Source organism: Carcharhinus amblyrhynchos, chromosome 11, assembly GCF_965287045.1.
Source record: "Carcharhinus amblyrhynchos chromosome 11, sCarAmb.v2.hapA, whole genome shotgun sequence".
NCBI lineage: Eukaryota > Metazoa > Chordata > Chondrichthyes > Carcharhiniformes > Carcharhinidae > Carcharhinus > Carcharhinus amblyrhynchos.
This window is the reverse complement of record NC_137334.1, coordinates 81,370,083-81,382,573: the sequence shown is the minus strand read 5'-3', so window position 1 is coordinate 81,382,573 and position 12,491 is coordinate 81,370,083. Positions and strand designations below refer to the sequence as shown.

At 45.8% G+C, this 12,491-nt stretch overlaps 1 protein-coding gene across 1 annotated transcript in view; it reads left to right on the top strand.

Annotated features, from left to right (window-relative positions):
• Positions 1-11,306: 11,306 nt before the first annotated feature.
• Positions 11,307-12,491, top strand: part of gli2a (GLI family zinc finger 2a) — a 405,780-nt gene continuing 404,595 nt past the window's right edge. The window contains exon 1 of the mRNA XM_080199475.1: positions 11,307-11,804. The gene's annotated coding sequence lies outside the window, so the exon portion shown is untranslated. The remainder of the gene's footprint in view (positions 11,805-12,491) is intronic.

Genomic DNA, 12,491 nt, shown 5'->3' with positions numbered 1-12,491 from the left:
ACGGGGAAAATGTGCAGACTCTGCTCAGACAGTGACCCGAGCCAGGAATCCAGCCCAGGTCCCTGGCACTGTGAGGCAGCAGTGCTAACCATTGTGTCACCATGTCGCTCCACCCTCTCTCAAATTCTGAGACAATTAGTGTGTTTTCCTACTTCACTGTTGGTAAAACTCAAATCTGCACATTTACTTACCTCATAATCAAATTTATATAGCAAGTTTCAAATTAAATCCCATTTAAAAATTGTTTTTTTCCTCAACAACAGAGGTTTACAGCAAAAAAATAGGTCTTTCGGTCCAACAAGTCTGAGCCAATGTTTATACTCCATATTCTCCTTCAACTATAAGCCAGGAATTGAACCTTGGAGGTGTGAGGCAGCAGTACTCACCCCTGTGCCACCATGCTGATACAGAACTGTGGGTGAACATTCAGCACATGGACTGGAGCAAGAATGATTTGCCAAAGGCAATTAAGATTGGGCAATAAATGCTGCATTTTAAATTATGAAAGAAATAGCAATAATGCATGGTCTAAAAAACTTTCTCACTGTCAGAAAGGGACAACTACTTTAGATTAGACATGAGACATTAGTCCTTTCAGTGCTCTTAATAACAGAACTCTTTACAGGTACATTTAATTGACTGAATGTCTAATCACATGACTATATTACACTATCATTCAGAATGATTATAGTATAGTTTGATGATATTAATGCATGATTATATTCATTAATTTTAAAAGCAAACCTGTTAATTTAATTGTGTATCTGTAGAATTTTTTAACATGAATTTGAAAAGTTGGCATGTGATTAAGGTAGTTTCAATTTATTAATATGTGATTCATAGTCTGAGTATAATAAAATATTTTAATTTGAGCATTAGTATATGCATACTGTATAATTATATCAAGTGTGAGGATATGATTGCAATAAGCTAAGATTTGATATGCTAAAATGCAATAATGATTGTTTTATGATTTAAATTGTGAGCACATGGCTATAATTTGTTAGCCAGTTTGCAAGGTTGCATGTTCTGGGTTAGAAAGTTCTGAGTTTTCACCCCATGTTAGATCTGGGGTAAATACTGTACACTGACCACTCAGTGAAGTATTGTGTTGATAGGCGTTCTCCTTCAGATAAGACTCTGTCCGCAAGTTCTTCTGTTCAGGAAAGATTGAAGAAACTTGGGGTTCTTTTCTCTTCAAAGAAGAAGGCCGTTGGGTGACCCAATTGAGGCCTTTAGGGTTATGAAAGTGTTTCAAAGGGTGGATAATGACCTAGTAATATTATCACTAGATTCAGCTAATGATCTGGGGACCCGGGTTCAAATCCTGCCATGGCAGTTGTGGAATTTGGATTCAATAAAAATCTGGAATTAACTATCTACTGGTGACCATGAAACCATTGTCAATTGTTGGGAAAAGCCATCTGGTTCACTAACGTTCTTTAAGAAAGGAAATCTGCCAAAGATGTGCATTGGCCTTGCTAAATTGTCCCTTAGTATCTTGGCATGCGTAGGTTAGAGGGACTAGCGGGGTAAATGTGAGGGGTTACGGGGATAGGGCCTAGGTAGTATTGGTGTCGATGCAGACTTGATGGGCTGAATGGCCTCCTTCTGCACTGTAGAGATTCTATGATTCTACAATTTTTGGAAAAACCCATCTGGTTCACTAATGTCCTTTAGGGAAGAAAAATCTGGCCAACATGTGAGTCCAGAGCCACAGCAATGTGGTCTATTACTTATGTGGCGAAAAACTGCAGCAGGCGACGGTGCAGAGGGACCTCGGGGTCCTTGTGCATGAGTCGCAAAAACCCAGCCTGCAGGTGCAGCAGGTGGTCAGGAAGGCTAATGGGATGCTGGCCTTCATAGCGAGGGGGATTGAATATAAAAGTAGGGAGGTCTTGCTGCAGCTGTATAGGGCATTGGTGAGGCCGCAGCTGGAGTACTGTGTGCAGTTTTGGTCGCCGTACTTACGCAAGGATATTTTGGCCTTGGAGGGAGTGCAGAGGAGGTTTACTAGGCTGATACCGGAGTTGAGGGGGTTGAGCTATGAGGAGAAGCTGAATAAACTAGGCTTGTTCTCGTTAGAGTTTAGAAGAATGAGGGGAGATCTCATTGAGACATATAAGATGATGAATGGGATGGATAGGATAGAGGTGGAGAGACTCTTCCGGCTCAGAAAGGACAGTAGGACTAGGGGGCACAGCCTCAAGATAAAGGGGGGGCGGTTTAGAACGGAGTTGAGGAGGAACTTCTTCACTCAAAGGGTGGTGAATCTCTGGAATTCTCTGCCTGTTGAAGTGGTGGAGGCTGCCTCACTAAATATATTTAGGACACGGGTTGATGGGTTTTTGATAAGCAAGGGGATTAAGGGGTATGGGGAGAGGGCGGGAATGTGGAACTGAGCCACGACAGATCAGCCATGATCTTATTGAATGGCGGGGCAGGCTCGAAAGGCTAGATGGCCTACTCCTGCTCCTATTTCTTATGTTCTTATGTTCTTAACTCTCAACTGCCCTCTGAAATGGCCGAGCAAGCAACTCAGTTGCAAGAAGGCAGCTGACCACCACCTTCTCAGGGGAAACTAGGATGGGCAATAATTGCTGGCCAGCCAGCGATGCCCATGTCCCGCGAATAAAAAAAACACAAAAATGCTCCCAGTATGTGGACATCCAAAACTAGGGGCTATCAATTTACGATATTCCCTATTAAATCCAATAAGCAATCCCAGAAAAACTCAGAGTCTTTTAGGATTTGGAAATTGCTATCATGTGAAATAGCCGAGGCTAATAGCTTATACACTTTTAGAAGAGTTAAATACTTGGCAGTGAACGGCATAAAGGTTACATAAAGGAAGGAGAATGTGGAACATAAACATAGACTAAAACTTGTTGGACTGAAAGGCCTATTTCTGTGCTGTAAATTCTAGGTTATTCTATGTATTTATCAACATGATAACAATCCCTGCTGTCGGGGGAAAAAACAATTTTTAAATGAAATTTAATTTGAAAGATCCTAGTTTGAAGTTTGCTATATAAATTTGGTTATGATGTAAATAAATGTTGCAGATTTGAGTTTTGCCAATAGTGAGGTGTGAAAATACACTAATTGTCTCAGAATTTGCAAGAGTTTGGGGCGGCATTGTGGCACAGTGGTTCGCAATGCTGCCTCACAGTGGCCAGGGACCTGGGTTTGATTCCTGGCTTGGGTCTCTGTCTGTGCAAAGTCTCCGCGTGTCTGTGTGTTTCCTCCTCGTGTTCCAGATTCTTCCCACAGTCCAAAAGACGTGTTGGTTAGGTGCATTGGCCATGCCAAATTCTCCCTCAGTGTACCCAAACAGGCGCCGGAGTGTGGCAACTAGGGGATTTTTACGGTAACTTCATTGCAGTGTTAATGAAAATCAACTTGTGACACTAATAAATAAACTTTAAACACAAATAATTAAAGATTAGTGCAGGTAGGTTCAACCTTTTAAGAAATAGTTTTGCATGATGAAGAAAATCTAGAATGGACAGAAAAATGGATTATGATTCAGGGACACACGAGAGGTAACCCGAAATAAAGAAAAAAAATGTTGGAAACTGTCAGCAGATCAAGCAGCATCTGTGGAGAGAGGAACAGAGTTAGCATTTCAGGTACTGTGGCTGAAATCATTTTAACCAGCACATTCCTTTATTCAATACAAACTGAACACCTATTGCTGTTAAAAAAAACCCGGGGGGAGGGGGAGGGGAGGTGTTGGGTGGGGGCGGAGGCGGGGTTGCCCAGGATGCAGATGGGCACCTCAGTAGGTCCTTGAATTTCACTGTGTGACTCTGAAACCTGCCCCCCTCCCCATTTGTAATACCCCCTCATACAACACATTCAGGTTGGAGGACGTTGGCTTCTCAGTCTTTTAGCTAAGATCAAGCCCAAAATGGAGTGCAATGCCTCATCTTATCAGCTTAGGTCGTGTTTGTCTCTCTTGAGGAGACCATGAATTGGATTCAATTGGATTTTGTATTAGGTTTTTTGGAACAAGCAAGGAATGGATTTGGAACAAAAATGGAAAATGCTGGAAAATCTCAGCAGGTCTGACAGCATCTGTGGAGACAGAGTAGAACCAACATTTCGGGTCTAGATTTCCGTTTTTGTTTCAGATTCCAGCATCCGCAATATTTTGCTTTTATCTTAGGAATGGTTTTGAGTTTGCCCGGTTCATTCTGAGCATTGGCTTTGTAGCTTTAAGGATGGAGTAAAAAATGATTTATAAAGTTACATTTTCAAAAAGCAGGATACGGAAAAGTGCCATTACCAACGTTAATGGAGATTGTAGATGAAGGGGCCCTGATTGACCCTTGAAGAGTCATGTAGACTCGAAACGCAGGCTCTATTCTCTCCCCACAGATGCTGTCAGACCTGCTGAGATTTTCCAGCATTTTCTGTTTGTGTTTCAGATTCCAGCTTCCGTGGTATTTCCAGGGTTTGATTCCTATCTTGGGTCATTGTCCGTGTGGAGTTTGCATGTTCTTCTGTCTGCGCGGGTTTCCTCCGGGTGCTCCCGTTTTCTCCCACAGTCCAAAGACATGTGGGTTAGATTGATTGGCCATGCTGAAAAAAAATGCCCCTTAAAGCCGTGAGATGTGTAGCCTAAAGTGATTACTGAGTAAATATGTGTGGGTAGGGCCAGGGTGGGATTGTGGTTGGTGCAGACTCGATGGGCCAAATGGCCTCCTTCTGCACTGTAGGGTTTCTATGATTATAAATTCTTCCTCAGTGTACCAAAATAAGCGCCGGAGTGTGGCGGCTAGGAGATTTTCACAGTAACTTCATTGCAGTGTGAATGCAAAGAAGTTGATAAAGGAGGGTAGGAGAAGCTACGAAGCTGGGCTAGCACTTAATATAAAAAAGGATAGCAAGAGTTTTTATAAATATATAAAAAGGAAGAGGCTGGCTAGGGTGAACGTTGGTCCTTTAGAGGATGAGAAAGGGGAGCTAGTGGTAGGGGATGGGGATATGGCTAAGGTCTTGAATAACTTTTTTGTTTCTGTCTTCACGGAGGAGGACGTGAATAATTTGCCGGGTGTTAGCGATGGAAAGGTGGTAGGACTGGAGGGTCTTAATGACATTACTGTTATTAGAGAGGTGGTGCTCGACAGACTGGAGGGGCTGATTGTGGACAAGTCCCCAGGACCGGATGGAATGCATCCGAGGGTTCTGAAAGAAATGGCGGAGGTTATAGTGGATGCCTTGGTGGTTATTTTCCAGACGTCGCTGGATTCCGGGGAAGTGCCGGAAGATTGGAAAACGGCTAATGTTACGCCGTTGTTTAAGAAGGGTGCCAGGCAAAAGGCGGGGAATTATAGGCCGGTTAGTTTAACGTCTGTGGTAGGTAAAATGTTAGAATCCGTCATTAAGGAGGAAATTGCGAGGCATCTTGAAGGGAATTGCTTGATAGGGCAGACGCAACACGGTTTCATTAAAGGGAAGTCGTGTCTGACAAATTTACTGGAGTTCTATGAGGATGTGTCTAGGGCAGTGGATAGAGGAGAGCCGGTGGATGTGGTCTTTCTGGATTTTCAGAAGGGGTTTGACAAAGTACCTCACAAGAGGTTATTGCAGAAGGTCAGGGGACATGGAGTTGGGGGTAGGGTGTTAGCGTGGATAGAGGATTGGTTGTCAAATAGGAGGCAGAGAGTGGGGGTCAATGGGTGCTATTCGGATTGGCGGTTGGTGACTAGTGGGGTGCCCCAGGGGTCGGTGCTGGGGCCTCAGCTATTTACCATTTATATAGATGATCTGGAGGAGGGAACCGACTGCAAGGTGTCGAAATTTGCTGATGATACCAAGATTGGGGGAAAGGCAAATTGTGCGGAGGGTGTGGAGAGTCTGCAGAAGGATCTAGATAGGCTGGGAGAATGGGCCAGGAAATGGCAAATGGAATTTAATGTTGGCAAGTGTGAGGTGGTCCACTTTGGTAGGAAGAATGGTAGGAAGGACTATTACTTACGTGGCGAAAAACTGCAGCAGGCGATGGTGCAGAGGGACCTCGGGGTCCTTGTGCATGAGCCGCAAAAACCCAGCTTGCAGGTGCAGCAGGTGGTCAGGAAGGCGAATGGGATGCTGGCCTTCATAGCGAGGGGGATTGAATATAAAAGTAGGGAGGTCTTGCTGCAGCTGTATAGGGCATTGGTGAGGCCGCAGCTGGAGTACTGTGTGCAGTTTTGGGTGCCGCACCTGCGCAAGGATATTTTGGCCCTGGAGGGAGTGCAGAGGAGGTTTACTAGGCTGATACCGGAGTTGAGGGGATTGAGCTATGAGGAGAGGCTGAATAAACTAGGCTTGTACTCGTTAGAGTTTAGAAGAACATAAGAACATAAGAAATAGGAGCAGGAGTAGGCCATCTAGCCCTTCGAGCCTGCCCCGCCATTCAATAAGATCATGGCTGATCTGTCGTGGCTCAGTTCCACTTTCCCGCCCTCTCCCCATAACCCTTAATCCCCTCTCTTATCAAGAACCCATCAACCTGCTTCTTAAAAATATTTAGCGAGGCAGCCTCCACCACTTCAACGGGCAGAGAATTCCAGAGATTCACCACCCTTTGAGTGAAGAAGTTCCTCCTCAACTCCGTTCTAAACCGCCTCCCCTTTATCTTGAGGCTGTGCCCCCTAGTCCTACTGTCTTTTTTGAGTGGGAAGAGTCTCTCCACCTCTATCCTATCCATCCCATTCATCATCTTATACGTCTCAATGAGATCTCCCCTCATTCTTCTAAACTCTAACGAGTACAAGCCTAGTTTATTCAGCCTCTCCTCATAGCTCAATCCCCTCAACTCCGGTATCAGCCTAGTAAACCTCCTCTGCACTCCCTCCAAGGCCAAAATATCCTTGCGCAGGTGCGGTGCCCAAAACTGCACACAGTACTCCAGCTGCGGCCTCACCAATGCCCTATACAGCTGCAGCAAGACCTCCCTACTTTTATATTCAATCCCCCTCGCTATGAAGGCCAGCATCCCATTCGCCTTCCTGACCACCTGCTGCACCTGCAAGCTGGGTTTTTGCGACTCATGCACAAGGACCCCGAGGTCCCTCTGCACCGTCGCCTGCTGCAGTTTTTCGCCACGTAAGTAATAGTCCTTCCTACCATTCTTCCTACCAAAGTGGACCACCTCACACTTGCCAACATTAAATTCCATTTGCCATTTCCTGGCCCATTCGCCCAGCCTATCTAGATCCTTCTGCAGACTCTCCACACCCTCCGCACAATTTGCCTTTCCCCCAATCTTGGTGTCATCAGCAAATTTCGACACCCTGCACTCGGTTCCCTCCTCCAGATCATCTATATAAATGGTAAATAGCTGAGGCCCCAGCACCGACCCCTGGGGCACCCCACTAGTCACCAACCGCCAATCCGAATAGCACCCATTGACCCCCACTCTCTGCCTCCTATTTGACAACCAATCCTCTATCCACGCTAACACCCTACCCCCAACTCCATGTCCCCTGACCTTCTGCAATAACCTCTTGTGAGGTACCTTGTCAAACGCCTTCTGAAAATCCAGAAAGACCACATCCACCGGCTCTCCTCTATCCACTGCCCTAGACACATCCTCATAGAACTCCAGTAAATTTGTCAGACACGACTTCCCTTTAATGAAACCGTGTTGCGTCTGCCCTATCAAGCAATTCCCTTCAAGATGCCTCGCAATTTCCTCCTTAATGACGGATTCCAACATTTTACCTACCACAGACGTTAAACTAACCGGCCTATAATTCCCTGCCTTTTGCCTGGCACCCTTCTTAAACAACGGCGTAACATTAGCCGTTTTCCAATCTTCCGGCACTTCCCCGGAATCCAGCGACGTCTGGAAAATAACCACCAAGGCATCCACTATAACCTCCGCCATTTCTTTCAGAACCCTCGGATGCATTCCATCCGGTCCTGGGGACTTGTCCACAATCAGCCCCTCCAGTCTGTCGAGCACCACCTCTCTAGTAACAGTAATGTCATTAAGACCCTCCAGTCCTACCACCTTTCCATCGCTAACACCCGGCAAATTATTCACGTCCTCCTCCGTGAAGACAGAAACAAAAAAGTTATTCAATACCTTAGCCATATCCCCATCCCCTACCACTAGCTCCCCTTTCTCATCCTCTAAAGGACCAACGTTCACCCTAGCCAGCCTCTTCCTTTTTATATATTTATAAAAACTCTTGCTATCCTTTTTTATATTAAGCGCTAGCCCAGCCTCATAGCTTCTCCTACCCTCCTTTATCAACTTCTTTGTCAATCTTTGTTGACATTTAAACCTTTCCCAATCCTCTTCTCGCCCACTGCTCTTAGCTACTCTAAATTCCTCCGCTTTTAATTTAACACTTTCCTTCACCTCCTTTGTTATCCACGGCTTATTACCTCTCCTCCTACTGTCCTTTTTGACCATCGGAATAAATTTCTGCTGAGCACCAAGAAAGATCTCCTTAAAGATCCTCCACTGCTCCTCAGCAGACCTACCTTCCAACGCACTCCCCCAGTCCACATTCGCCAATTCTTCTCTCATCCTACCATACTCCCCTCTATTCAAACAAAGGACGCGTGTCTGGGAACCCACTTTCTCCTCCTCCATCTGCAACAGAAACTCCACCATGCAATGATCACTCTCTCCAAGAGGATCCTTCACCGCAAGGTCCCTAATTCTACCCGCCTCATTACATAGCACCAGATCCAAGATAGCTCGCTCCCTCGTCGGCTCCAACACACACTGTTCAAGGAAATTATCCCGGCAGCATTCCAAGAACTCCTCCTCGAGCCCACCTCGTCCAACATGGGTCGACCAATCAATATGCAGATTGAAATCTCCCATAACTACTGCCGTCCCATTCCTGCACGCCGCACTTATTTGCGCGTTAACAGCCCGCCCCACCTCCAGATCATTATTTGGGGGCCTATAGACGACACCCACCAGCGTCTTCCTCCCTTTGCTGTTCCTAATCTCCACCCACAACGATTCCACTTTCTGCTCTTTGGCTCCGATATCATCCCTTGCTACCACCTTGATACTATCCTTAATCAGCAGAGCTACGCCACCCCCTCTTTCCTCCTGCCTATCCTTCCTAAACACTTGATAGCCCTGTACATTCATCTCCCAGTCCCTGTCACCTTGCAGCCACGTCTCTGTAATGGCCACCAGATCGTATCCATTTGTGTCGATCTGCGCCACCAGCTCATCCACTTTATTCCGAATGCTTCGTGCATTCAGATAAAGCGCTTTCATCCCAGCCTTCACCTGGACCCTATTTGCCGTAACGCCACCAATTGGGACATCCTCGGCCTCTTCCCTTACCTGTACCCTATCCTTAACTTTAGACCTCGTAGCGTCACCTACCCTCGCACCCTCCCCCCCCCTAATTAGTTTAAAGCCCTGTCTACAGTCCTCTTTACTCGATTCGCCAACACTCTGGTCCCAGCACGGTTCAGACCCACCCCATCCCGCCCGAACAAGTCCCACCTACCCCAATACTGGTGCCAATGCCCCATAAATTCGAACCCATTCCTCCCACACCAATCCCTGAGCCACCCATTCACTTCCTTTATCCTGTCAACCCTACGCCCATCTGCACTCAGTTCAGGCAGTAGCCCAGAGACGACCACCTTGTCGGTTCTACTTTTTAATTCCATTCCCAGCTTCTCATACTCCCTCCCCAGATCCTCAGTCCGCACTTTGCCTACGTCGCCGGCACCCACATGTACAACAACGACCGGGTTCTCACCCTCCCACTCCAGATTCCTCTGCAGCCCAGCTGTGACATCCTGTACCCGAGCACCAGGCAGACAACACACCCTTCTGTGCACTTTGTCATTGTGACAAAGGACAGTGTCAATACCCTTCAAGATGATGAATGGGATGGATAGGATAGAGGTGGAGAGACTCTTCCCGCTCAAAAAAGACAGTAGGACTAGGGGGCACAGCCTCAAGATAAAGGGGAGGCGGTTTAGAACGGAGTTGAGGAGGAACTTCTTCACTCAAAGGGTGGTGAATCTCTGGAATTCTCTGCCCGTTGAAGTGGTGGAGGCTGCCTCGCTAAATATTTTTAAGAAGCGGGTTGATGGGTTCTTGATAAGAGAGGGGATTAAGGGTTATGGGGAGAGGGCGGGAAAGTGGAACTGAGCCACGACAGATCAGCCATGATCTTATTGAGTGGCGGGGCAGGCTCGAAGGGCTAGATGGCCTACTCCTGTTCCTATTTCTTATGTTCTTATGTAAACCTGTTTGTGACTAATAAATAAACTTTTTACTTAATTTTGCTTTTATCATGGGCTTGGATTTACAGCACAGGAACATGCCCTTCAGCCCTCCAAGCTTGCACCAACCACGCTCCCCGACTGAACTAAAACCACCTACCCTTCCAGGGACTTTATCCCTCTATTTGCATCCTATTCATGTATTTGCCCAGGCGCCCCTTAAAAGTCACTACCGTATCTGCAAACGTAAATAGCAGAGAACGGTTAAGATCCAGCGACCTCTGGGTTATTATGGGCCCAGCATGCCATGGCCCGTTCTGACTTTGTAACTTTAAGGATGGAGTAAAGAGCAGGTAACAGGGGAGGGCGCCACTGTCATCGTTAATGGAGATTGTAGATGTAGGGACCCTGTTGTGTGACCAGCAGAGGACAGTAAAACACAAAAAGAGAGGGCGATCGCTCCTCGTTTAAAAAAAACTAGCCAGCACTCAAAACTACTGGAGGAGCCGCAAAGACAGCCCAGGTTTCACATGTAGCCGGACAATAAAAAATACCAATCTATGAGTGGAAAATAAATAGTTCAAATCTCAACACTTCCTCACTTAAAAAGAAGCACCCGCTTGGGGTTAGATTATTATAATTCACCTCCTGAGCACAAGAACAAAAATCCTTACGAAATATATCGAAATGTTATTAAAAAGAATAGGATAAATTCGTTGCTCGGATTACGATATAGGGGACAAGACCTATTTTAGTCAGCGTTCCGACAACATGTAAAAAGTTTTCAGGGAAGGCAAAGTTTTTTTTTACACAATGAAACTTTGATATATGGGAAGAGGGAGAGAATTTCGGTTTTACGAGGAAATAGTTTGAGACAAGCTTTGCCAGATCAATTCCCTGGTTTCTTGAAAGTACGGTTCTTTTGGCAACTGAAGTAACAAATGTTCGAGAGAGAGAGACTCACCAGGGGAGAAGGAATGGGAGAATCAGATGAGGGGGGGGAGGTGGGGGGGGGTGGACAGACAGAAGTAACTCAGTGACTGCTTTTTCTGCTGTGGAGACAGAGGGAGGAAGAGGGAGAGAGGAAGAAAAGTTTTAGTGAATTGTCCTCTCTCTCCTCCCTCCCTCTCTGTGTGTTGGATAGAGAGAGGGGGAAAGTTTTTTTTGCTCTGTCTCTCTACGCGTGTATCTTGTCTGAGGAATCACGGCACAGACACACCAGCGGCGGCCCCAACTCGTCAAACTCTGCGATTGAATCCACTCCTTTTTTTCAAAAAAAACACTCAACAACACAGAGAGAGAGAGAGACTGTGCTGCTGGATTTTCTTCGCTGTACTTCTGATCCTTGTGGGAGCTTTGACTTTTGTTGTGGATTTTTTGTTTTTGGTTATAGAAACGCCTTTTGATGATAACGGTTCCATAAGTTTATTTTTTTTGGGGGGGGAGGGGGGAGAAGAGTTGGAAAAAAATATATTTTTTTCTTGTTTTGACATAGTTATTCCTTCCAGTTTGAAGCCCTTTTTTTCAGCCAAAGCACACGGATCAGATAACCAAAAACAAAAATTAGCAAACTCTTCGGTACTAAACAGGTAACGTTTTATATTGCCCTCTCCCCTTCCTCCGACTGCTCATGTTTAAGGAGTGATACCTGCTTCTGTTTATTTACTGTGTCACTGTTGTTGTTGCTGCTTAACTTTGCCACACTTTTGCAAACTTCCAGCGGTTGTTGTTGTTTGGTTGGTGAATGTGTGTGTGTGGAGAGAGAAGGAGTGTGATTCACAACAAACTGTGACTTCTTTTAAAAAAAGAGAAAAATACATCCTCGGAAGTTCCTCAGTTTTTGGCTCATTTTCTCTCTTAGCTATACTCTCTCTTATTCCCTCTTTTCCCTTTTTTCTCAACGAACTTACCTTCTTTTGTCCCACTTTACCTTTTATGGAATTCCAGAAATGTATGTGTGTGTTTGGGGGGGGGGTCTTTTTTTTGACTGAGCTCTTTGCAATCTGATCCCATTTTTGTGTGTTGTATTTTGTTAAGTGTTGGGCGCCAGGCTGATTAAGGAGTTAAAAAAAAAGAGGGGTCGGGGAAAAGTCTGTGTGTGTGTGTGGGGAGGGGGTGTCTGCCCTCTCCCCCACTCCAGAGATTGCATTGTGTGTGGGGATAGGAAGAGGGAAGAATTGGACGGGCCAGTTTAACAACTTTTTGCTGGCATTGTCAACCGAGTCCATGTCGAGTTTTTGTGGACAAGTAATGAGTGTGTTTTTTTTAAACACGGG